Source organism: Podarcis gaigeae, assembly GCF_964106915.1.
Source record: "Podarcis gaigeae genome assembly, chromosome: 4".
NCBI classification, from domain to species: domain Eukaryota; kingdom Metazoa; phylum Chordata; class Lepidosauria; order Squamata; family Lacertidae; genus Podarcis; species Podarcis gaigeae.
Genome location: NC_139677.1, coordinates 53,487,296 through 53,512,299, shown reverse-complemented (window position 1 = coordinate 53,512,299; position 25,004 = coordinate 53,487,296). Strand labels below are relative to the sequence as shown.

General features: G+C 40.1%; 1 protein-coding gene across 6 annotated transcripts in view; it reads right to left on the bottom strand.

Moving 5' to 3' along the window:
- The window catches only part of ERG (ETS transcription factor ERG), a 110,588-nt gene that overhangs the window by 45,418 nt on the left and 40,166 nt on the right, over positions 1-25,004 (bottom strand). The gene's annotated exons all lie outside the window — the stretch shown is intronic.

The window sequence follows — 25,004 nt, the reverse complement described above, 5'->3', positions numbered from 1 at the left end:
GATTGTGACCCAGTGTTTGATGAATAGCAGCGCTGCGCACTGGATCTTCTGTCTCGCATGCATCATCATAATCAAACTTTCCCATGAGGCAGAGGGGGGGAAAGAATGCTGGCTCCACCTCTCTCACACATTACCCACTTTGTGTACACTGGTCTGATTCAGGGAGCCTAAACGTATCCTGAATGCCAGACACTTGTGTCAGTACAAGCTGTGCATGTTTGCTCCCACTTCTGCATCATCAAAAAGAAAAAGAGGAAATGTATCACCTCACCAAAATAGAAACTACAGGTTTGCATATGTTAATCTATCTACACAGATGTTAATGGGTAGTTTCAGGGCTTTCTTGTGCTTCTTTATCATTAAGCCAGACTTGTACCAAACAGCCCTTCAAATAGAGGGTGTCTTCAAATAGAGGGCTGCCATCTATAAAGTGGGACACATGGCCACCATAGGCAGCTACAATGGAGCTGTCCTCACAGTGAAAGGTATAACAGAATTCTTTCTGTGTGAAAACAATGATCCACACTAAGATATTAACATAGGTACAAGCTGCGTATTCTAGATAGAAGAAACTTAATTTTGCTTGCCTTTTGCTTCATTAGCATGAACATGGCACTGGAGACCCAGGCGCAGTGAGCCTAAGGTTGCTGGACCTGCGATGCAGGAAGCAGTAAAAAAATGATGAGAACACACCTTGGGATTGAAATGACCACAACTTTATTGATTACAGATGTCAGTAGGCTTTGGCATAGGCACTAGGTATGCATCCTGCATCAACCAGCCCGATTGCTGGCTGGATCAATCAGGGTCAATCGTGGGTTATGGATCCCTCCATTACACACATCAAATATGCCCTTTTAAAATGTGGCTCTTTTTTGGGGGGGGGGTGCAGGTGTGTTATTAGGTTGTTGTTTTTATTTTGATTATATATATATATTGTGGCTTTAGTGTTGATCTTTTCTGTGAACTGCCCTGAGACCTCTGGGTATAGGGCAGTATATAAATTCAATTAATAATAATAATAAAGGTAAAGGGGTTGCATGCTCATTTCACTCTATAGGCCCAGGGAACCGGCGTTTGTCCGCAAACAGCTTCCGGGTCATGTGGCCAGCATGACTAAACCGCTTCTCATGAACCAGAGCAGCGCACGGAAACACCATTTACCTTCCCGCCGGAGCGGTCCCTATTTATCTACTTGCACTTTGACGTGCTTTCGAACTGCTAGGTTGGCAGGAGAGTAATAATAATAATAAATAATAATAGGGCAATCCCTCCAGTATGTCATTTGGGGAGTTCTATGGCCCATTAGCACCTGTCTGGGCATTCAGACAGACACCTTCCCCCTGGACCCCTTTACTGTACTGGGGTGCCCTGATACTTTGATTATCAATAGTGGGGTAGGGCTCCTTCCCAACTACATCGCTTAGACAAAGTGCCCAACTCAATGCCTTTTTTTTCCACTAGCAAGTTGTGACAGTTGCTATAAAGTGGTAGGCAGATCCCCATGCATGCAGGCAAATTCTTCCCTGGCCCCAAATACAGTGACTAAGTAACTCCACAGCAAGGTCACACACACACAGTGCCTGCTTACCTTCAGGCAGAGTGAAAACATACAGGGTGGGGCAGGTGGGACTGTGCAGCTGAATGCAAGTGCAGCCGGTTTAAATAAGTTGGAGGCAGACCTGAGCGAAGCCAGACTTCACCCATAGTAACCTTCCTTCATAGTAACCTCTATAGTTTATTGAGAATCCATTTGCTGCTTTGAAAGGAAATGGTGCTAAATAATTAGAATGACAAAGTAACCCATGTTTTAAGGCAACACAAAAAAGAGTTTAAGTAAAGAAAAGTGTATACAATGTATACATCATCTGTCAAACTATTTGGAATGGAGACAAGCATTTAGATTTTTTTAAAAAATGTGTCAGTCCCAAATATTTGAAATTCATACATAATTTGTATTTTAGATCATGCTTCCTATATAAGAAGTTTAAAAATTTCCTGAGCTTCACCGAATTAGATAACTCAAAGAAGCCAAACGTAAACATTACCAATTTATGATAAAAATCAAGAAAACTGTAAACAGTTAAAAGGCAGAATAATAACTGTTTTCACTGTGATGAGTAAGAAAGTGGAAGAATGAGGAACAATGTTATTTCTTGGAGTTTGTTTATTTTCCACCCTTTTCATCTCTAAACAATGGGTAAGAAAACCCAGTTCAAAACATTGTACAATACTTGACCTGAGACAATTTCACCAAACTCAAAAGAAACTTTTTGTGCTCTAAAGATAAAACATAAAAATTCCATTCCAGTTTTGTAGATGAAGATTATCTAACATAATATTTACAACAACAAAAACATGCATTCTTACTCTTCAGTCTCAAGTGGAATTCCATCTCCTCATTGTTTTAGGTACAGAGGAACATAGAATTCCTAAGAGGTTTGTTTAAATATTGTTTAATATTTTTAAAGTATCTACTGTTGAATTGTATTTATTTTCTCAGGATATGTATCCACCCTTCCACTTCTAAATAAAGTATCTGACAAAGCTAATATAACTGATTTTAATTTTTTTAGAATTGAATATTTTAAAGCACAAAACAAAAAAAGCATATTTTTAGAAACCAGAAAAAGAGAGAGAGAATTGTAGCCAATTGCTGTCCCTCCACTGATGCAATGGAATGATGACAGATGTGAGCTTCACATCTTTGGGAATCCTCCAGAATAATGGCGGCGGGGTGCTGCACAAGAGAGGGGGGAAATCACAAAAAATCCTTTAAAATTGTCTTGAACCATTGAACCCTGCTCCCCATTCCTATGTTTCTTCATTAAACCACCACATGAGCTCTTTTCTCTGCGTACAGTTCTAATTGCTTCACCTCCAAAATGATATTGTAGAGTTGGAAAAGGTATAGAAAAGGGGAAACCCAAATGAGTAAGTGTTGAAGCATTTGGGACTTTTTAATTTAGAGTAAAGACAAGTTGGGTGTGTGGGTTTGATAGAGGTGTATAAAATGATGCTGAGCGGATTGTCAGGAGGAAGTCTCTCCTCAGTACTGTTGGACAGCCCAAGGACAATCTGCCTGACATTACTTCACCACCACTTCCCATTATTGATGCATTCCCCACCACTAGGGAGTTATCTCAGGCAGAACTGGACAGTGAGCCAGCCATATCAACTCTACCCTGTCTCCAAGGATGGAATGCTGGCTGTGCCAGTGCAAGCAAATCCAGCTTTCTCACTGGGCTTGATTGCCCAGTTCAAGGCTCGGGACACCAACTGCACAAATGACTTTGACTGTCCTGGTCTTCATAAGGAGAGTTCAGGGGGCATGTCAGCTATTAGGATAATGTCTGGGCTTGTACCTTGTATCTTGGAGATCTGACATAACCGCTGATTGCATACATTGTAACCTATGTTTGGGCAATTTAGTGACTTCTGGAATAATGATGTTGGCAATAATCCAGCCAATAGTCCAGTTAATTAATATTAATAGTAATGAAGGCGGTGGTGCAACCATGAATGGGAGTCAGGACACTTAAGAGAAATTTGCACTAAAATGCTGGTGAATTTTCATGAGGATTTTCTTTTTAAAAAATGAATTACAAATGGCTGCTGAAATGTGGAGAACTGAATTTAAGACTGGAAACATGACAAATTGAGAAAACCAAAATTCACAGATCCTTCCATCCCTATGTGAAGGTTAGATAGTACCAGGTTTTTATTAACCATTTGTTCTTATTTGCTTGCGACAATTAGCATTTGTCCTCATTTGCTTGAAGGGTTATTCTTTCATGCCACATTTTTCAGTGCATTTTCCTGTCACTTTCTTAACCGCAAAAAGTCACCTTACTTTAAAGTAATTTGTTGTGTTAGTGTTACAGAGTGCTTTAATCCACTTTGTTTATGGCTAAAATTCTGGCATGAATCCCTCTTACAAAACACGGTCTGTTTTTAACCTATTCTACATTATTTTAATTTTGTACTTAACACTTTCTAATCAAGTTTCAAGCCCAGCCAGGAAACTGAGATGTCTTTTCCTTTCTTTTTATGATTATGTTTCAGAGATTAAACTTTTTTTTAAAAAAGCACAGCAGTTATACATTCAGTTTCAAAGAGCAAAGTGTTATTCTTTTAAAAATAAGAATGTAAATGTTTATGCTTTCAAAGTTCCATTTATAAATGGCTTTAAGCAATTAGTGACACATTGCTAAAGGGAAAAGGCATGTCTAGATTCAAATGTTTCCAGGAGATGTGGAGACCACTGGGGAAGATTTAGGTTTTTTTATTTTAAAAAATTAAAACTGTTTTGGGGATTTTTTCTTAGGAGGTATTAATTTTATGTCAATAAAAACATATGTTTATAATACTTTGCCAGAATACAAGTGACCACTCATATACTTTTTGGGGGGGTTAAATACAGCAAAAATGAAACAAAACAAAAGCAGTGTGTATATTACAAGTTCTACTGGGCTTTTTACATATCTGTCGAGCTAAATATGTGTACGGTAATTGCATCCTTCCCCTGGTTGGTGACCCAGAAGAGCAGCAAAGGAACAGAAAGGACACTGAGTGTTGGGATGAAATCAGGCCAAATTTTATTGACTGTAGCAGGCAGGGTAGAAGTTAGCATGGCAGTAGGGCCAGGATCACTTCATGATTCCACTGCCCAATGCAGAATGGAATCTGCAGGGTTGGACCAAGTCCAACCCGCTTCATGAGAGTTGGCCTCTTTGCATACTTTGGATACAGTCTTGTAGTTAGACCCCATCATCCCTGACCACTGGTCCTGTTAGCTAGGGGTGATAGGAGTTGGGGTCCCAAAACATTTGGAGGGCCGAGTTTGAGGATACCTGAGTTAGACCATTCTTTTCCTCAAGCTTATTCCCCAAACATGTCTTCTGCCACTTAAACACTTGGTTTCTAGACAGTTTTAAGGTCTAGTATAGCTGTTCTCACAAGCACAGTCATATTCCAGGTTGTCCCTGAGGGTTTATTGTTAATATAAGGTAACCTTTTCCTACTCCTCCCTCTGTAGTATTTCCACAGAGGAGTAATCTTCATGTCAAAATTGTACGGTCCAATCCCCACATCTCTGTGGAAAGATGACAAAGTTGATGGGGGTTGGTTTAGTTCAGTGTTCTTCAACTCTGGTTCCCCAGATGTTATTGGATTACAACTCCCTTCATCTACTTTAGCCAATGGTCAGAGATTACAAGGTCCTGTGCAGCATCTGGGAACCCCAAGCTGAAAATGCTGCCTAAGAAGAGTTCAAGTGAAGTTTAATTAAACAGTAAAAACTACTGTTAAGCTCTACTAATAACTAATTGACGCCATATTATGTTAGTTAAAGTAAATTTAACATTACTAGTTTTGGAAAGAAGTCAGGGTTAATCCTTGAGCTTAACTACACTGTATTCAAGTAAAAGGATCTCTATTTTCATAATGCTACTTTTGTGAATTATCATGGTTATTAATCCTCTGCCCTTTTCTTTGATTCTAAAGAAATGGCCTTTTTTAAAACAGAAAAGTACTGTATCAGAATTTATAATTCGCTGTGATACTAAAGAAATAAATTTTAAAAAGAACTTTCTTCTAGTTATCTTCATAAATAAGTTTTAATAAGTTTAAAATCTGAGCAATGGAACCGTTCAAATGTGTCTGTGTCAAGGTAATTTCAGGTATGCTTACTTACAAGTAAATATGATTAGCTTCACAGTCTGTATATCATAACAGTGAAGAAAGATGGCAAGTATTTTCAAATGGAAATTGTCCGAACCTGAGCCAATTTGAAATCTGCAGAGCTGAATGTGAATATGTGTTTTAGTCACTAGATGGTGCTCAGTGTTCTTCTAAAATGAAAGATTTAGTTGAAGTGATTAGGCCACTGGAACAGGCTGAGAATATAAATTCTCCCTTATTTCACAACAGCATTTGACTCCATTGTTTGCCCTCAGCTTGCTCTGCTAAACTAAATATTGCCTTCCATCCAACCCAGTCAATGGGCTTCTTCCAACATATCCCCTAGCCCCCTCTGGATCAATGAATTCCCTGTATGCATTTTCAGAACAGCAAAGGCTGCCTTACACAGATCATAGATCCATCTTGCTCAGTGTTGTCACTACAGGGTCTCAGACAAGACTCTTTCCCAGCCATATCTAAATATTGTGGGGGAGTGAATATGGGACCTTCTATATGCAAATGGCAGGCTCTATCATTTTACCTATGCTCTTTAGACACCTGGCAAAGAAGTTTTGAGTCAGCACCTCTATCCTTTTTTTGTCTTTGACTTCAAGCACACACATCCCTCCATGCTAGACTCCTTCCACCAATCCATGACCTAGTCCCCTTTAATCTTTTATGGAAGTTACTGATACTGTTTGAGTATCAAACAGTAACTTAATACTAAAACTAAAATTAATAATTTTATAATTTATACCCTACCCATCTTGGCTGGGTTTGCCTGTTTCATATTTGTGTGGTTTACATATTGGGTCATGTATATATTTACAGATAAGTAACACCTTAATGAATTCAATTTATTTTGTTTCCACGTTTGCATAAGATTATAACTTTAATCTGCAAATTTGGAGGGCAGGAATAACCACATTTATTTTGAAACAAGCTAAATTCTTTATAGGAGCAGACAGACGTCTAATACTGGGATAGTATACAGTTTGTACTTCTTAGTGACTGAAAACATGAAACAGATGTGAAATATTTGAATATAGATCCTAGTGAACCAGAAAGGCTGGGACTAATCCAGATCATTCATAATAATTCAAAGCTGTCACCCTTTGGCCACCATGATTCTCTCTCCCCCTCACACGTGCTGTGGAACTTATGCAATGAACATGCAGATCCAATTTTCTTTCCTACAAGTATGCTTAGCAGTGCTCTTAAAAACTATTTTCTGTCACAACAACCTGTTCTGATGCTGAAGCAACAAAAAACAGCTCTACGTTTGACTTATTTGAACAGGAGACCACACACTGGCACCAAACTTCGTAGCATTTGCACCTAGTAATCTTGATGGAAAATGAAGTCATAGCAAATCTGCTTATTTGATTCCAGTAAATAAAAGTAGACCATTTTGGCCCAAGGCTGGTTTTATAGCGTCCAATCCATTTGGTCATATTCAGCACTCTACTCAACACCAGCTCACCAGCAAACGGTTTTCGTAATGAAGCATTCTAACAACTGTTTCACCACGAGTGAAACAGCAATCCTGATTATTTCATCGCAAATTCTGACACACACATACAAAATATTCACATTACTTGACCTAAATTTGAGCTGCTTGAAGGCTTATTTCTGCTCCTTCTCAACTTGACTCTCCAAAGGAGTGTATATTCCAGGAAACACACTTACATACTGTCCACTCTGTGAAATACTGAGCTAGCTTTAGAAAACAATTACTTTGCAGTAAAGTGAAACTACATCTTCAAGTACCACTTTGAAGCAGTACCCTAATTATTACAGTCCAGCAAGGGGCTTCTGCAGCTGGTTCCTATTTGCAGCTTAAAGGTGAAGAGCCATGAATGCAAGCTGTTCTCCAGTCCCCTCCCCCCCAGCCACAGAGCAAAAGCCCTAGCAGTACGCACTAAGTAGAGCAAAGCCTACATTATAAGGGGGGAAAAACAGTTTCCCCATACCCCTCTTATTTAGGTCCCCCCTCCTTTTACTCAGATTTCATTATTTGTTTCAGATCTGCCACATCTCCCAATGGCTTCATATGCTGTGATCCAAAAATCATTATATCTACCATGGAATACAGAGAAGCTTCCACAACACAAAGCAGTTTGAGGTGCTTGGCAAGTCTGTTTGGCCACTGATCATCTGCAGGTTCATTATAACAGGCTTCTGCAAAACAGTAGGCACCCAGGATTTGCCTAGCACAACTTGCTACAAGGTTCTACACTTCTCATGCTTCCTCTCCATCTAGTTCTAAGCAGTGTATGATTTATAAAAGATGCCTACTCTGTCAAATGCCAGAGAAAAATCAGTGTACTGCCATAGTTTATTGTGTTTATTATTAGCACTGTAATCAGAATGCCCCTTCTTATTCATTTGGTTTGAATCTCTACTATGTCATACATGGCAGATGGCCATCCAAACTCTGCTTAAAAAGCTACAAGGAAGGAGAATCCACCACCTCTTGTGGGAGCCCATTCCACTGTCAAACAGCTCTTACTGCCGAAAAGCTTTTCCTGATGTTTATTCGGAATCTCCTTTCATGTAAGTTGAATCCTACCATCCAGAGCAGGAGACAAGAAGCCTGCTCCATCATCCATGTGACTGCCCTTTAGATATTTTAAGGAGGCTAGCATATCTCCTCTTAGTCTCCTCTTATCTAAATATATTCCAACTCCCTCAACTTAGTCTCTTAAGGCTTGGTTTCCAGATGCTTGGTCATCGTGGTCACCCTCCTCTGCACATGTTCCAGCTTGTCAGTATCCTTCTTAAATTGTGGTGCCCAGAACTAGACACAGTACTCCAGCCAGGTGTGGTCTGACCAAGGCAAAATAGAGCAGTATTATTACTTCCCTTGATTGGGACTCCATATTTCTGTTGCTGCTGTAACCAGTCTTAGGAACAGGGCAATGGAAGAAGGATTAAGAAAAACAGTTCATAAATTACACAGTGAATGCAAATGGCCCAGTCTTGAAAGTTTCTTCACTGATAAATAAGCGCTTGTGTACGATAAATGTGGCACCATCCTATTACCATAATCTGCAGTATTGCACTGGCCCTCAAAAGACCTAGGATCTGGGACACCAGGTTTCAAATCTTCACTTGGACATAAAGCTCACTGGGTCACTTCAAGTCAGTCACTCACTCTCAGCCTAGCCTATCTCACAGGGTTATTGCGATGATAAAATTGGGGGGGGGGGGAGAGAGCTGAGTGTGTATGTCGCCTTGAATTCCTTGGAGGAAAGGTGGGATATGCATGCAAAAAAATAAAACTAAATAAATAAATAAATAAATAAATATATGGTGGCAAAGAGGTGAGCATGTGACTCTTAGGTCATATCCTATCATTATGGTCTGGGGAAAACTTTCAGTCTTGTATACATTTTGTGCTTCTAGTGTATCCTCTCTCATTCTGTGGGAGTAAAGCATGAAATGAACATGGCACGTTTTGCATAATAAAAAATAGCAAGAATGAGAAGCATCATGTCTGAACTGAGGAAATTGTTTGTTTGCAATAAAAGTTGGCCCTCTGTCATTTCCCCTGACTCTTCTGTTATGCCAATCATAAATAGCAGATTTTAAAAATTATGCATCAGTTTCTCTTGCAGCCCAGTTCTTTCTATCAGGTCCCTTCAGCTGCAGAGGGATAAGCAGGATGCTGCATTCCTGTGCACCCAGAGTACAATTCTTTGTTGAGGAGCTTCAACAGAGTCCCTTACCACTTCATTTCTTTTAAAAACCACAAGAGCAGCACTGCTGTGCCAGCTCAGGAACTCTGGGGCTACCTGGATGGGCAGATACAAGGAGGGAGTTCCAGCACGACAGAACTCATGATGCCTTCCACACCAGGGGTGTGTCAGGTGTTGAGTTCCAGCACAAGAATGAGGAGACAAGCAACACCTTGTGGCTGCCAGCATCTCTATGCTCTCCACTATGAGCACCAAGTCAGGGCAGCAGCAGCAGCTCAGAAGTAGGTTTTAAGAGCTATGTTTTTGCAGGCTATGTTAATGCCAGTGTTTTATTAAGCAAACACATTTCTCACAATATTATAAATGTAATCTAACTAGCCAAAGCAAAGTTTGCCTGCTCTCTCAAAGTCTCTCTAGGAGGGAAAAACATGGAATGCAATATTTGACTTAACCCACATAATTGCATTAAAATTTGCTAAATTTAATCGGTTGCCAAGAGGTTGGGTTTTGTGGTTCCTGAGTTTTGAAGAGATACAGCAAGTGCTGTGATGTTGCTAAACTCCCTTTCTAGAAGCAGAAGACCATGAACTAAATCCTGAGGGAGATAGTGCGCTGTGCACTTTCCACTGATCTCACTCAAATCAGTGGCTGCTGGAAGCCCTCATAATTACTTGGGACGTGGCCCATTGAGAGTTACAGCTCGAGGCCTCAATAATAGAAAAAAGAAGCTGCTGCTTTATAAAAGCCAAGCAGGCCTTATAAACAAGAACATTGTGCTGGAAAACACCCAGATCCAACACAAGCTTGAGTATCCTCCAACACTACTTAGAACAGCAGATTCACATACTTTCCCAAGCCTCTAATCTTGCAGGTCTAGTGATCAGTAACACAAGCACAGAGGACATGGAAAGTCAACAGAGAAAAAAAGTTGTAGATAATGTTCAATAAGTCTCTGGATTTGATGGCACTTTAGCTTTAGCACAATATATTTGAATTTAAAGAAATGTGCTACTAAAACATTACAACAGTTGGCCCTGATGTAAGAATGCTGGTGGAGAAGCCCACTGTAACTTCTTAATATTTAGTGCAGACAGCTTCTGGTTCAACTTGCAAGCCAAGTGGATTGGTGGCAAGTGGGAACTGAATGTGTTTGTCAAGCAAGTGCTTAGCACTTGAGGTCAGGCAGAATATTTGTATTCAGAAGGAAAGTTTGTGAACTCAGAATAAAAAGCTGAGCTTGTCTAACGTTCATGGAATGCCATTTCAGCCTCAGGACAGATACGAGAAACGAGTCAACAGCAGGGCAGTGAAAGGATACAGAGTACAGAAATATTCTAGGTGAAAATATATAAACACAGGAAGCTGCCATGTTCTAAGTCACAGGGCCCCTGCAGATTTCCCTTTTATTGCACATTCAGCATGATTTGTGTTCATGATGCTACTGGGGCAGTTACACGTGAGTCTACTTGTAACAGTGTTTGTGCTTGCAAGGGTTTTGGGGTGGCTGCACTGCTCTACTTTCAATCAGTGCATATCCTAACTTCCTACTGAAATTCAACAACTTTTTATACCACAAATGTTTATTTGTATCTTGCTTTTGCTGTGCTACAGCCACTCTGGATATTTTATCATCTGGTGTACCATCTGCCATGGTGCACCTGTAGTAGAACAACCAGATATTTTCATCTGCCCCAGCTGCAACAAAGCACATCTCTCCCATATTGGTCTCTACCACCACAGCAGGTGCTGTAACTCTCCAACAGTTTGACTTCACCCCCGAAGATGCACATTTCCATAGTCTCCCAAGACAGACGGAAGCCACCAACCCTTTTAAGCTAACGGTCATCCCCACAGCTTATGGCAGCAAATTCCATGTCAATTATGCATTACGTCAAAAAGTATTTCCATGTCCAGATTCAATTCTCCATCAGTGTCATTAGGGGTCCCTGAGTTTTAATGCTACAAGAAGAAAATCTACCTATTCACCTTGCAGATATCATGCATTATTTTATAAATCTCTATGATGACTCCCTCCAGTCTTTTTTTTCTAGACTAAAAAGCTTCAGTTACGTAGCCTTCCTTGTACAGAGGCTACTCTAAGCTCTAACACTTTGGTTGCACTTTTCTGTACGTTTGGAAAGATTGCAATATAAAATGGAACACTCTGAACTGTATACTGTATTACCCATGTATCCATAAAGAAACTATGATACTGAAAGTCTTATTTTCAATACCTAGCATGGAATCGGCCTTTTTCACATCCACTGTAACTCTGTTGACATTATCATTTACTAGCCCCACCCCAACACCACAGAGAGTCACAGACAGTTCAGATCCCATCAGTGTATATTTTAAAGTTAGGCTTGTTTGCCCAAACGTGCATCACTTCACACTGATTTTCACTGAATCACATTTGCCATTTTGTTGCCTGTTCACCCAGTTTGGAGAGATCTTTGCAGTCCACTTCAGCTCTCACTGTCCTGAATAATTTAGCGTCATCTGAAAACTTAGCTACCATACTTCATTCCTCAAAGTATAACTAAGATTTAGGCATTTCAGTATGAAACCCTAAGCGGTTCCTTTGCATCACTTGTGGGTTTAATCCCATGAAATGTCACCCAAATGATAAAAAGCTATTTTCTGGGAGAGCTGTGGTGGCAAGTTCCCAAATGCACATGCCATCAAAATGGCAAACCAAGATTATTTTAAGGGAGCCTTCCAAAAAGGGTTTTGAAGATGCTTGCAAGTAGGACATTGTGCCTCACAGCTATAATATCATAAAATCCATTCAATTTAAATTAATATATTTGGGCAGACAGCTATATTAGAATTCTTGTTGTTTTTTCTGTTATAATGGTAGCCTGTGGTATGACGAGTCCGTTTCAAAAATCTGTGCAGTTATTGCCTTTCTTTCGCCTGGGGCATATCATGTGTTTTTGATTTCAATGAGCTGCACTGCACTACCTCATTAAAAGAAACACTTATGCAAAGCGAAAGGATGTGCATCATGACACAAGGTATGCTTGCCAGCTTTGAAGGCTGAATGGTTTCCAAGAAGAATATCAAGCAGCTATACTGGCAGTTAGTAGTTGTGGACATTATCTGAAGCACACTAGAGTTCTGTAGGTCGGCAAAAGTAGGTCAGAGGATGAAAGCAACATATTGCAAGTATCCTCAACTTCTTGCCCAAGTGCTCCTATGTGGGACTCTTGCCACCTTACCATGTCCTCCTCCGGGATACTACAAGTTCTAAGGATCTCAAGCAGGGTACTGCACTCTCCCACTTCATCAGTTTGCGGGGGTGGGGGAGGGAGAACAGTCTGTGGATGCTGAGCATGTTCAGTTCTTAGTGAGCTGTTTTTTGTCCCCTTGGGTGGACCCCCCCCTTGCAAAACTAGGTGTGGGGTCCAGTACAGTGGTACCTTGGGTTACAGACACTTCAGGTTACAGGCGCTTCAGGTTACAGACTCCACTAACCCAGAAATAGTACCTCGGGTTAAGAACTTTGCTTCAGGATGAGACCAGAAATTGCATGGCAGCAGCAGGAGGCCCTGTTAGCTAAAGTGGTACCTCAGGTTAAGAACAGTTTCAGGTTAAGAACGGACCTCCAGAATGAATTAAGTTCTTAACCCGAGGTACCACTGTACCCCCCTCTTGATTTCTAGTGCTGCTGCTTTGGCTACAGTGTGGTCAGCACTGACCATCTGAGTTTCTATTAGAAGGTGCCAGTGGTGAGGAAGGAGGGGGAGTACTGAGAGAAATTGAGGGAGGAGATCCCACATTTATTATTTGTTTTTCTTAATTTATATCCCACTCGTCTTCCATAATTGTACAGAAGACGGCATTGAGCCCAAGGCAACAAGGAAATCTATTTTAACTTAAGGCTACATTCCATATTACAGAGGCGTCCAACAGGTCGATTGCAATCTACCAGTTGATCGTGGGGTGCCCCTGTTCGATCCTGTTTGATCACCCCCCCCCCGAAAAAAGCTCAATAACTTTGGCTCAGCCACCCCCCAAAAAGCTCAACAACTTTGATGGGTAGATCACTGCCACTTTATTTATAGTGGGAGTAGATCACAGTCTCATGGAAGTTGGACCTGCCTGCCATATTACATCGCCTCTGTGGATTTAAATGAAAAACACTATTCTGTTGAAATGATTTCACGAAAGCAAAGACTGCTTTCCAAGAAACAAATCAAAGATTATCACTCTTCAAATTTCAATTTCTGGTTGTTGTTTGTTTAAGAATTTCTAAAAGTTTGAATGGAAAATTCAATACTTAGAAAATTTAATTTCAGCCTGTCAATACTACAGATCAATGCAACCTTCAAGAAATTCAAGCCAATGATAAATTGTTTCATTTGCATTTTTGAAAGGATGAACATCAAAATTTAGAAATATTAAAACCTGAATTTTAGAGCTATGTAGAGTTTTGGTTTTTGTTATTTTTAAATGGAAGTCCATAATTACGTTATTTGTAGAATATAATAGCTGTTTCCAACGAAGTCTAATTCAAAACCAACTCAGTACGTATTTTAAAGGTTCCCTCCCCCCCGAATGCTGTTATTAATTTATTAATATTTTTATAAGCCAACCTGCACAGTTTAGAAAGTATCACTAAATTCCCACTGAAAGGGAAAAAGAGGTTGATTCTTGCTGTTAAATAATGCAGAGTTTAATGCACAATGAAATGAAGACAAACAAAATTGATTGTGTCAAGAGCCCAGAAGTTAGGGACACTGGCTGCAGTGTGATATCATGAGCCCAGAGAAAGACTTACATAAAAAACAAGGTAACCCTCAAATTCTCAGAAGTTGTCTCATGGGCTATGACCCTGAAATCAGTGTTTCCTGTATAAGGAAGCAATGTTGGAAACTGCTGCACTCTAACTACACACACTTCATTTTGTTCTAGTACAAGAGCATTAAAGCACATTTTCCTCCCTGAAGAATCCTGGGAACTTTGGTTTGTTGAGGGTGCTAACAACTGTAGCTCTGTAAGGGGTAAACCACAGTTCCCAAGAGACTTGCAGAGGAGAAACGTGTGTTAAATGTATGTTGTGTCTGTAGCCTTTAGTAAACTTTCCAGCTTGTACTCCCTCACACCTTTTCTGCTGCTGCTCATTTCTACTATACTTCTGGCTGTTTCCTCTCCCTAAAGGAGCCTTGACCCCACAATATCTATGTAAGATCTGTGTGCACTACTAGAGATTCACTGTCATTTCTTACATGGGAAAGGAGGGCTATTTTAGCGTATTTCACCCAGCAGTAGATCCCAAAGTGGTGTGCTTGCATGAGCCAATAAGCATGTTTGTAACTAATTTGAGCTTCTACTGTCATTGGGATAGTGACCCTAGTAAACTGTATCGCCTTCTGTGAGCAACTTGTGCATAAAGTGGTGTTATCAACCAATCCATCTTCACTAAGTAGTTAGTTTCCTACTCCCTAAAAATATAAACACTGCAAGGGACTACGAACTGAGCTAATGAAGCTAACACAAGCCTTTTAATTAACCATCATAAGATTTTTGCAGTTAAGTGCCTCTTGTTCACAAGAACCAGCTATTTATGCTGAGCCTCTTTGTGGGCTTTCCAAAAATTATTTTAAAATATATGCATCAAACAATGAAGATAATCTTGTAATGTACTTTTTTGTTTTGTAGGTGGGGGACCCTGTTCATAAATGTTAGCAATCGGACTGATGTATTTCAGTGGGGTTTCTCAAGCTGTTTACAAGACAATTACATCGTTTTTACTACAGGCTTAACAATGTCTATATCAACCACATTTTGGAAGGTCATCAAAATGTCAAGTAACCTGAATGATTGTTACATCTGTGACATCGTTTCAGTGTTGGTGGAGATGATCGTTCTATGTCAAAATAGCAAGATTAATTAAGGGAAAGACATTAATGTTTGCATGGTTTTGCAGTCTCAAACTCAGAGACGAACTCAGGCTCCTTGCACCCTTGGCAAGCTGGGAGAGACCATGGACCAGAAACTCAAAAAGTTTGCTTTTCGCTGCCTTTCGTGCTCCACCAGTGATTTCCTCCACAGCCATTTGGGTAAGGTCAGATCTTCTCTGCTCCATCTCCCCTCCTCCTCCCGTCTGTTCAGCCGCCTGCCTCCTTTCCTCTGCTCACTGTTTTCCCTTCTGTCTCTCTCCTTCCTTTTTCCCCTTCCTGCAACTCTCACCCACACTCTCTGCCTTTCTTCCCGCTGAACCCTGCTAGGTGCTCTGCTCAGATTTCTAATAGTGCTGCTGGATGACTGGGGAGGAGGCCCCATAGGGCTGCTATGATGGGCCATGGCAGCAACTTGATTCCTCCACCGAGGCGCCCAGAGTAGCCTCTGTGCTTTGCCCAACTACCCAAGTAGTGGGGAAATGGCCTGGGGAGCACTGGGGCAGGTGGACTCTTAGCCACTCCAAGTTAGAATGGAGAGGCATGATTCTTGTGCCTTCCTGTCGTGCACCTTTGGCAGGAGCCAACCTCACCAATCTTTAGGTATATTCCTGCTTAAACTTTCTTCTGAGTTATTTTTGAAATGAGGTGGAACTAGCAGCACATTATGAAACAATTATTTGAAGAAACCAATATAGATTCTTATAAAAGATTATAAAACACAGCATTGTAAAACAAAAGGGATATTAATTATAAAAGTTGTCTAGAATTGCCATATTCTGAATTTTCTGTTGTAAATGCTTCAGTAACTGTAATACAAAATGGATGATTCCGACTTTAATGTATTAATTAAATTTAACTTGCAATTCATCTAAGAAATCTTGCTATGAATGCAACTCTCCTAAAATATATGCATTTTGCTAGGTTATTATATTTTATTCATTGCATAATTAAGGGCGCAAATTTAACAAATTTTATACGTTCCTATATGCTAATTATTATCAAATACTCAATTTTTCTTTTTGTTTAGGCCAAACATCATAATAAGTCAAATAGCAAGTCCTCAGTCACCAGCAGCAATTTGGTGTCATCACATTAGATGATACAATGAAACTGATAAGCATTGACTTGGTATTCTATAAATGCCAAAACTAAAACCTTTCATGTATGGACAGCAGCTAGGCATTTCAGAAAAAAGAATTTCAATAGCTTTCTCTCCTGTTATGCAGAATTTTCTTCCCCTGTCATATAATGTAGGATTTGCATACCTGCAAAAAATGGCTTAAAGATCATGTTAGCTGTACTGACCATGCAAATATTCTTGCATTTTCTGATAGGGTTTTGCCTCTCAACTAAATAATGATGTTAAACTATAACCACATGCTGTCTTTTTTTTCTTTTTTTTAAAGGAATACAGAGGAAACTCTTTGCTCAGCCAAGTCAGTCACACTTTTGGCTATGGAACAATTTTCCTCTGTTTCTGAAGCCAGAGGCACTAAAACAGGCCTCTGTTATATGGCTTGATTCACAAGACAGTTAAGCCAAAGTTCTTGAATATAAGATGATTTGAGAAATCAGTGTAAATCCAACAAGCTGGGTAAAACAGGGTTATCAGAGCGAGAAATTCCACAGTAAAATAAGTGTGTGTGTTACTAATTATAAATCATATTTATACAGAACATGATACAAGCTGAACATCCATCCTGCAAGGTCAAGGATTAGCAGACAATGCACAAATAAATGGTTCGGTGCAACTCCATGTTTCTTTACCCTCTTGCTTCCTGATATTGTACAGTGGCACTGTTGCATTGCACACTTTCCTACCAGCAGATAACACCAGCTCACACATTATACATGTGCATTATTCATGGCATTACCAGGAAGAAGAGAAAGACTGACATGTGGTAGTCTAGTTCTTTATGGAGGGTGTCCAGTTGGGGGGTGTCTGTTCACTGACCAAAGGCATCCATTAGTGAAACAGGGAGGGAGGCCATTTTGGGGCAATTCTTCTTCCCCCTGCAGCCCCCTGTGTGCTGCAAAAATTTCTCCTGGTGAACACCCAACCATGCAAAGTATATTGTGGGGGGTCGGAGAAGAAGGGGAGAGGGAACATCCATATTCCACTGACAGATGCTTTCCTTCTGTACAGGGACACCAATTGGATACCACCTTATATTTCTGCCATATTAGTCATTTTAGATGGTCAGTGCAGTACTAGGTGTGCTTTTTTTTACTGTTGTTTTAATATCAGAAAAACCTAAATGAGAAGAGGAAATAATAGGTTGTTAAAATTCCTGTTTATTAGCTTTGGTCCAATGCCTGTAGAATGCTACAGTTAGGGAGAGCTACAGTCCAGGTCTTCTTTATTCAGGCTATATAATAATTACTCAGTGACTGAATAAAAAGTGGTGTTTGACATTTTGTGAATATTTCTTTTTTCTTAAAAGAAAACTATTAGGTCCTTAAGAATTTTAGGAATGTAGCTGTATTGCCATTTCACTACAGACTCAGACTGTGTTTACATTACCATTATTTTTCTCAATCTGGATTGTAGCTGCTTTGGGAAATGCCATCAAAATGCAGTATTTCATAAGAAATGACAGGATAGGTATGGATTGTGACTACTTTTATGCACGTGCCACTCCCCAAATGAACACATCAGAGTGCACTGGACACAGGGTGAAAGGTAGTGTGTGCACAACCTAAGTTATCATATCTCACCATATTTCAACCAGGCATTGGTTTCAATTCATTAATGAAGGACAGTTTTCCTTCAAACATTCTTTAGTAGCATGCTCAGTAATTCTTTCAGGATAAAAGCCACAATCTAAATTATTCCACATGTAAACAAGAATGCTATGCCTCATATATTATCAACAATTCAATATGTAGCATATTACACATTAGGGATCCACGATACTAGGCATACACAATCATCTCTATGCTTGCCTCAGAAATGACTGGGTTGTTTGCAAACATTACCTTTTCATGAAAGGTAATGTTGTGTGTACTGAAAAAGAAGTCTTGTAAATATATATGTATATTTCCCTGCAGTAGTCATTTTTTGAAACACAGCATCTTTTAACTCTGTCTAGCCAAGTCAGTGGAACTTTGCACCTCTATAGATTTGAACAGGCAGAGCTCAAGTTGTGGCACCTCAAAAAATGGCTGGTGTGGGGCAAAGAAATCAACACACTACTGAGGACTCTTGGTCCAAGGAGCAGCATTGGGTTGTTTCTGACCTGCACCAGCCATTTTCAGGCAGAATTAAGAAGGGAGGTCTGTTTATTAAGGTGATCTTTGCCTTCCTCGATATCTGCTAATATTCCAGCACCGCTGCCTGAATCTTTGAGCACCCCTGCTTAAAAGGCTTTCCCTAGCCATAGCAGTTACCAGCTCTGCCATAAATCTGAAGAGAGGGGAGACAACTCTGCATCTCTCATTAGGACATTTATTTTTCTCCTCTGATTTCCCCTGATGCTCTATACCTCAGAAAGGCATTCATTTTGAAAACTTAACAATTCACTTATCAATTGTGAGAATTCAGCCCAAGAGCTCTCAGAGCAACTTCCAGAATTTAAAAGAAGACCAGATCTTAATACTTTCTAAAACCACAGCAATAATAAAACAGCAGTAGAATCAGCATGGGGGGGGGGGACACACACACACAGCAGAATGAATCAATAGCAAATGTTTTAAAACCCAAAAATATCTTAAAACATCTTTAAAGGCCTGCAGAACTATGAGTTATGGGGTTAATACAGGAATGAATCACCATCTTTCTCTAATACTACCTAACGCTACCAGTCTGAAATACCACCACAAACATTAAAGGTTTTGAAACTTCATTCTCTATGAAGCCATGCAAATAAGCTAAAAATTGACAACTTTTGCTATACTCCAAAATGTAAGGCAGCTGCTTAACAATTCAACGTGGAAATGTTTACAACAGCATTAAGTGCATTCAAATTACCTCTGCAGCTTGGTATAGCATAATAATTGCCTTGCATTGCTTGGATTTCCCCTGACTCCAGTGATCATACAGTCAAGCATATTACTGTACATGAATTACTGCAACTATACTGTACAGTTGCCTGAAAAGGCTACCAGATATCGGTTTAGCTAAATTTGATCAGGTTTATTCGCATTTGTCTACTGGTTAGGCACTGAATAGCCAGCACAAGTGGTTTCAAGTCTGGTGCAGCAATTCTTTTAACCATAGTACACTACGGAAGTCCTAGTGAAATGTGATATCAGTGGGCAGCAAATATTGCATGTCGGTTCACAGATTTTGTGAAACAATCATACTGTGGAAATTTGCCCACTAAATGCTGTCAAAATTTCTGAACTGGCAGTCCAGTAGCAGTGCAGGACACCTACAAAGTGAGAGTGATTGCTGCTGTGAAACTAGCCCTTTACTTCAACAGTGTTGCAAGGATAAATACCTCAAATAGTGCAGTGCTCGGGGGGCCACTAGGGGGCGCATTGGAAGATGGCCGACAATACCATCTCTCCGACCCACACGGGTAATTAAGAGGCTGTTATGGGAGTAGGCAGCCTCCCTTGTTGCCCCAAGGAAATGGGGGACACTGCCCTTGCCTGCTGTGTCCATAAATCACCCCCTAATTCGAAAGAAGGGGGTGAGGGCCCTAGGCAGAATGCCCCCGTGTGGACCTCGGCTCTCCTGGACGCTGTCTCTGATCGCGCACTAGCTGCAGCAATTTGGAATAATTAATTACAAAAGAAGCAAATGCACATATTTCAAGTGAAGAAGGGGAGTGAAGTCTGCTAATTTAAGTGACCTCTGCGAAAGAAGACGACGGGTTGGAGAAACAGGAATATTTTACGATGAAGATACACCAAAGGCTGGGTATGTTGACAATGGGACTGAGTGGGGGGGGGAACCTTTTCTACTTTCCTTCTATGTGATTTACAAGAACCCCTCCTCATTAGAATCGTCGGTTGAACTGACCCAAGCAGGATGATTAAGGTCTGTGTGGAGATAAACTTTAACCAAAAGTATGCTTTATGGAGATCGAGAAGCAATAAGAGCTTTTGGAATGGTGCAGCAATTAATTCGGAGTCGCCATCTTGCCAAAGGATTTATAGCTGAGAGAAGGAACGGACTTGTTTTCAGACTGCATTCCTGATGAATCTCCTCAGAGGTTTTGAGAAAGGAGGCAGATTGGTGAAGATTAATGACGCTAAGACTGTTTTGATGTATGGAAGTGATGTTACATGGAAAACGTCTGGATATGGCTACTGGATAAATAATAATAATATCCACGCAGGATTACAAACTGTCTAACCAGCTTGTGGAGACTATCAGAGGTCACAAAGAGAAAGGAAAAATATATGAAAACAACAACAAGAGATGTGGAAAAACAAGAAGAAAGGACTGGATAGTACTGTGAACATCATAAGGTTAGGTTTGCGGACATTAAAACAGCAGTAAGAAGCAAGAAGTTGATTGGATCCCCTCCAGAACATGAAATATGGGTGCCCCCAACAAAAAATTAAAATTCGGCTGTGTAATTTGGAATTTATGTAATTTGGTTTGATTTGATGTGATTGGTCGGTTAATAAAAAACTATTCTTAAAAAAAAAGAGTATAGTGCTCAGAAATTATAGGAATGGATCAGTGGAGGGGAGACCATTTGAAACACTTGTATGCACATGGCATCTAAGGTTCTTGCTCTTAAAAAACCATTGGTTTGCAACCATAGATATATTAGAACTACCTTGAAAAGTTTAATTCCCCACTCCATTATCTCACATCATCAGTTTTAGCTTCATTCGATAAGTGCCTTGTTTTAGGGATGGTGATTTACTTTGATCATCACTTCAAGCATATTTTTATTAATAGCCACAATATGTGGCATAATTTTTGTAATTACTATTGTTACTATAGGAAATCTAATACAGTTCTAAAGCATATACCTTTTCTATTTATGGTTCTTATAGCAGCAGATGAAAAGATTATTTATCAGTCTAGTGGATCTGATTGCTTTAAAAGCTTGTTGTTGCTTATCCTGAAGCATCTCATGGTAAACATAGAATGTTAGCTAAAGCATAAGAGATACCTTTTGTTTTCTAGGAAGTCAGCATGCTGATTGCTACTGATAATAAGACAATAAATATGTACTGTGTCGATAAGAAAATAAAGAGCATTCATAATTGTTTCACTGAGAAATGTTTTAATAAGATCTTGCATGATGGCCTTAATTTCAGTATTGAACTTTGTTTCTGTTAAAAGGGGTTTGGCTTGATTTTGTTAGGATTTTGGCTTCATAGTTCCAAATATAGGATCCATCCCAACATCTGGTTAACACAACACACACAAGTCAATGCACATGTGGAAGAGAATGTGGCTGCTACTTTGCTGGTCCTAAGGACAGACACATTGTCTCTGTCTACATTTCTGCCTGTCTGTGTCCTTTTTCTTACTTTTTTTTTTTAAGACTGCACATGTGTTTCTTCCTTTCTGCTCTGAATATGACCAGCCTATGATACAAGGAACATTCATTCAAAGCATGTGGTGAAGATATTGTTAAGTGTCTCTATTCTACCCAAATTATGGGTATCTGAAATTAGAATGAACCAATGCCTCTGGTTGTTTCCACAAGAACACATACACTGTGCTAGGCTGGTCATATGTTTCATACATCACTTTTATGAATATTAAAATAAAATAAAAAATTACAAGAATATCATTGAGCATGGAAAAATAAATAAATCACAAAGCAAAACAGTCGTTACTACAGCTATCACTAGATGCAGCAGCAACAAGAGTTCCTTGTTCTCCCACAGGATTTGCTTGTAAAGCGTGAGTTTGTCAGGAGATGCGGAACTGTCTCTCTCACTCTGGGTTAGGCTTAGCAACATTACAATGCTTTGGGCCTAGTCACCTGAAGTTTCATGAGGATTAAGAGCTCTGACCAAAATCCATGCAAGACACGGGAATGCAACCTGCTTCCTGCTTCTGAACAATGAAAGTTGGTCAATCAGGCATTACATACTCTCCAACATTCCTCAGGTGAAAATAGGGACATTTCTTACTCTCCCCCAACTGACCCTTCGCAACCCACCCCCAGCAGAGCATTTCTGCCACCGCATGCACCCTCCACGGTCCAAAGAAAACCCCTTAATCCAGATTTTATTTTACTGTGTTCTTTGGTAGATTTACAAAAAGAGAAACACCAATGAATAAATTTTAGAAAGGGGCATGATTGGACATGGACACACAAAGTATTTTTTTAAAAACCAGACTACTTGCGCTCTGCTCCCCATTTCTTCCTGCCTAGGGTAGCCCTTTCTCTGCCTGAACCTCAGGGCTGGTGCCTCACATGAGACTGTACCTCAGTGGTGGCAGCTTCTCCTGGCCCGCTCTCCAGCAGCCAATATGATATCCCTAAGGGAGGAGTCTGGCAGCAGCAGTCATGGAGAGGCCATGGAAAGGTAATGGGACGCTCTTTTGCAGCCACTACTGCTGCCGCTGCACTCAGGACAACCACCAGTTCATCCTCCTCCCTGTGCTCAGTGGCAGTGGTGAGGGAAATAGGGACATTCCAGGATGAAATCAGAAACTGGGGTGGCTTTTGTAATCCAGGACTGTCCCTGAAAAATAGGGACACTTGGAGGGTATGGCGTTACGGAGGATGGGAAGGAATCTGTAATGGCCGCTTCAGTGGAGGTTTGTCCATTGTGGCAACTGGAGCCAATCACCCCCCTGTATCAAGCATTAAAAAAAAAATCTCTTTAGAATCTCAAAGCCACACGTTCAGGGCCGTCTTACCCACAGGTGCTAGGGGTGCAGGGCACCTGGGCACCGGGCTCTCAGGGTGACCAGGCCAAGAGTCCGGGGCCCAAGAGTTGAGTCCGGGGAAGAGCCCACCCATCGGCCGGAGTGCCACGGTGGGCTCTTCTGCTACGGCAGGCTCTGAGCCGTGAGTTCAGGGGCGACCGAGCCAGTGAGACACTGAGGCGACCAGCCGGCTCTGCCCTTCTGCGCGCCTGGGATTGGGCAACCGGGGGGGAGGGATCTTTGCACCCCGGCACCACATATGCTTAAGACAGCCCTGCACACGTTTTAGAATTCATTTATGTTCTCTTCTCTGGCCAACCAGTTCTCTGCACCATTCATCCAATCCTACTCCAAAACTATACCTATGCCAGTGAGGTCCCTCACATGTGTTTCTAAACAGAAAAGTATTGTGACTTGTTGGGCTGCTGTAAAATCAGCTCTGGTAGGAAAGCTTTTACTCCGTTTGTTGTTATGAGGCCTGTTCAGAACAGCAAATTATTGGTTGCAATGTTCGGCAAGCATACGAACTGGCTCACTGAGTGGGAAATGTAAAAACAAAAGCCCATACGAAAATCTAAAATTCCTTCAATCTATAAAAGATGTTTATAGATACAAAAAAAGATAATTTCAGCCACAACTAAGCAGGGACAAATTCAGAACATCATTTCTTTTCTTTTCTTTTTTTTTTTTTAGAAAAAGACCATTTATAAGTACAGAAAAAACAGAAAGCTTAGCCATTTATTATAGACAGGACAGTGGAAGACAACAAACTTTTGGAATGCATTTCTCTGCAGCTTTCTAAATGGTATGCCAGCACCCATAGTAAAGATGAAACCTAGTGTGGTAGCTCAGCTCCTCCATTCCTGTATAGATAGCAGTGGGAGGCCAGGGAAAGGGATGAGGGGGATGCTCACCAGCCCTGGATATTTAATAGAAATCATTAAAATCTATAAACGAACTCATATCAAATTCAGGGGGAAGATTAAAGTAACATGTTGCCCTTTGAACACATCATTAGCACTGTTCTCCATCTGGCTGCTGGCAATGATTTTTGGATTTGTTCAGAAATCCTGACTTATAAAACAAAGAAAAGGTTCTTTCTCACTTCTTCTTCTTCTTATATAAAAACCAATGAGTTTTGTACTGGTTTTTTCTCTCTTAATTGACACACAGAGAGAAGAAAGAATGGCATTCAAGAATTTCCTTCTTATAATTTCACTAAAAATTCCATCAATCCACAGAACCGAAAGAAATTTAAAAGCAAAATAAATGTGAACGACACACATTTTAACTTGTTTGCTATGATGAAAAATTTGATTGCATAACAATTTCTGCATATTTATGAGCAACCCTGATTTCCCCCCCATGTTTCTTATTTCCATAAGTATTCAGAATCAACAATGTCAGTATCAGTCAAGTTTGAGCACATTTTATTTAGCTTAAAAATATGGATATCTAGACCTGGGAGTAAGTGCCATTGAACACAATGAATAGGGTTAGATACTGCAAACTTTTTATTCTGCTACTCATAAAAGCAAAGAAGACAGCAAATTAAAAAAAAAGCATATGCTACACAAGTTGTCATATAAAGAAAGTCATAAAGTTGTTATATAAAGAAAGTTTGCCATATGGTGATCCATAACTGATTTTATCTTGGAGAGAAAATAGACCCATAATTAACTTTAAAAACAGTTTTTTAAAAGTGTGACTTTTAAATAAATAAATGAAGTAGAGCTGAGCTGAAATTTCTTGTAAGGCATTCTTGTGATGAAACCTGAGATTTTTTCTTTTTATCATCCTGCAAGAAAAAAGCCACTTTGCTTAATTTTCTCTCAATATTTTTCTAGTGGACACCATTTTCCCCTTCCAATGGCCCAGAATGACATGAGGTCAGAGGCAGCGGTGTCAGAAACA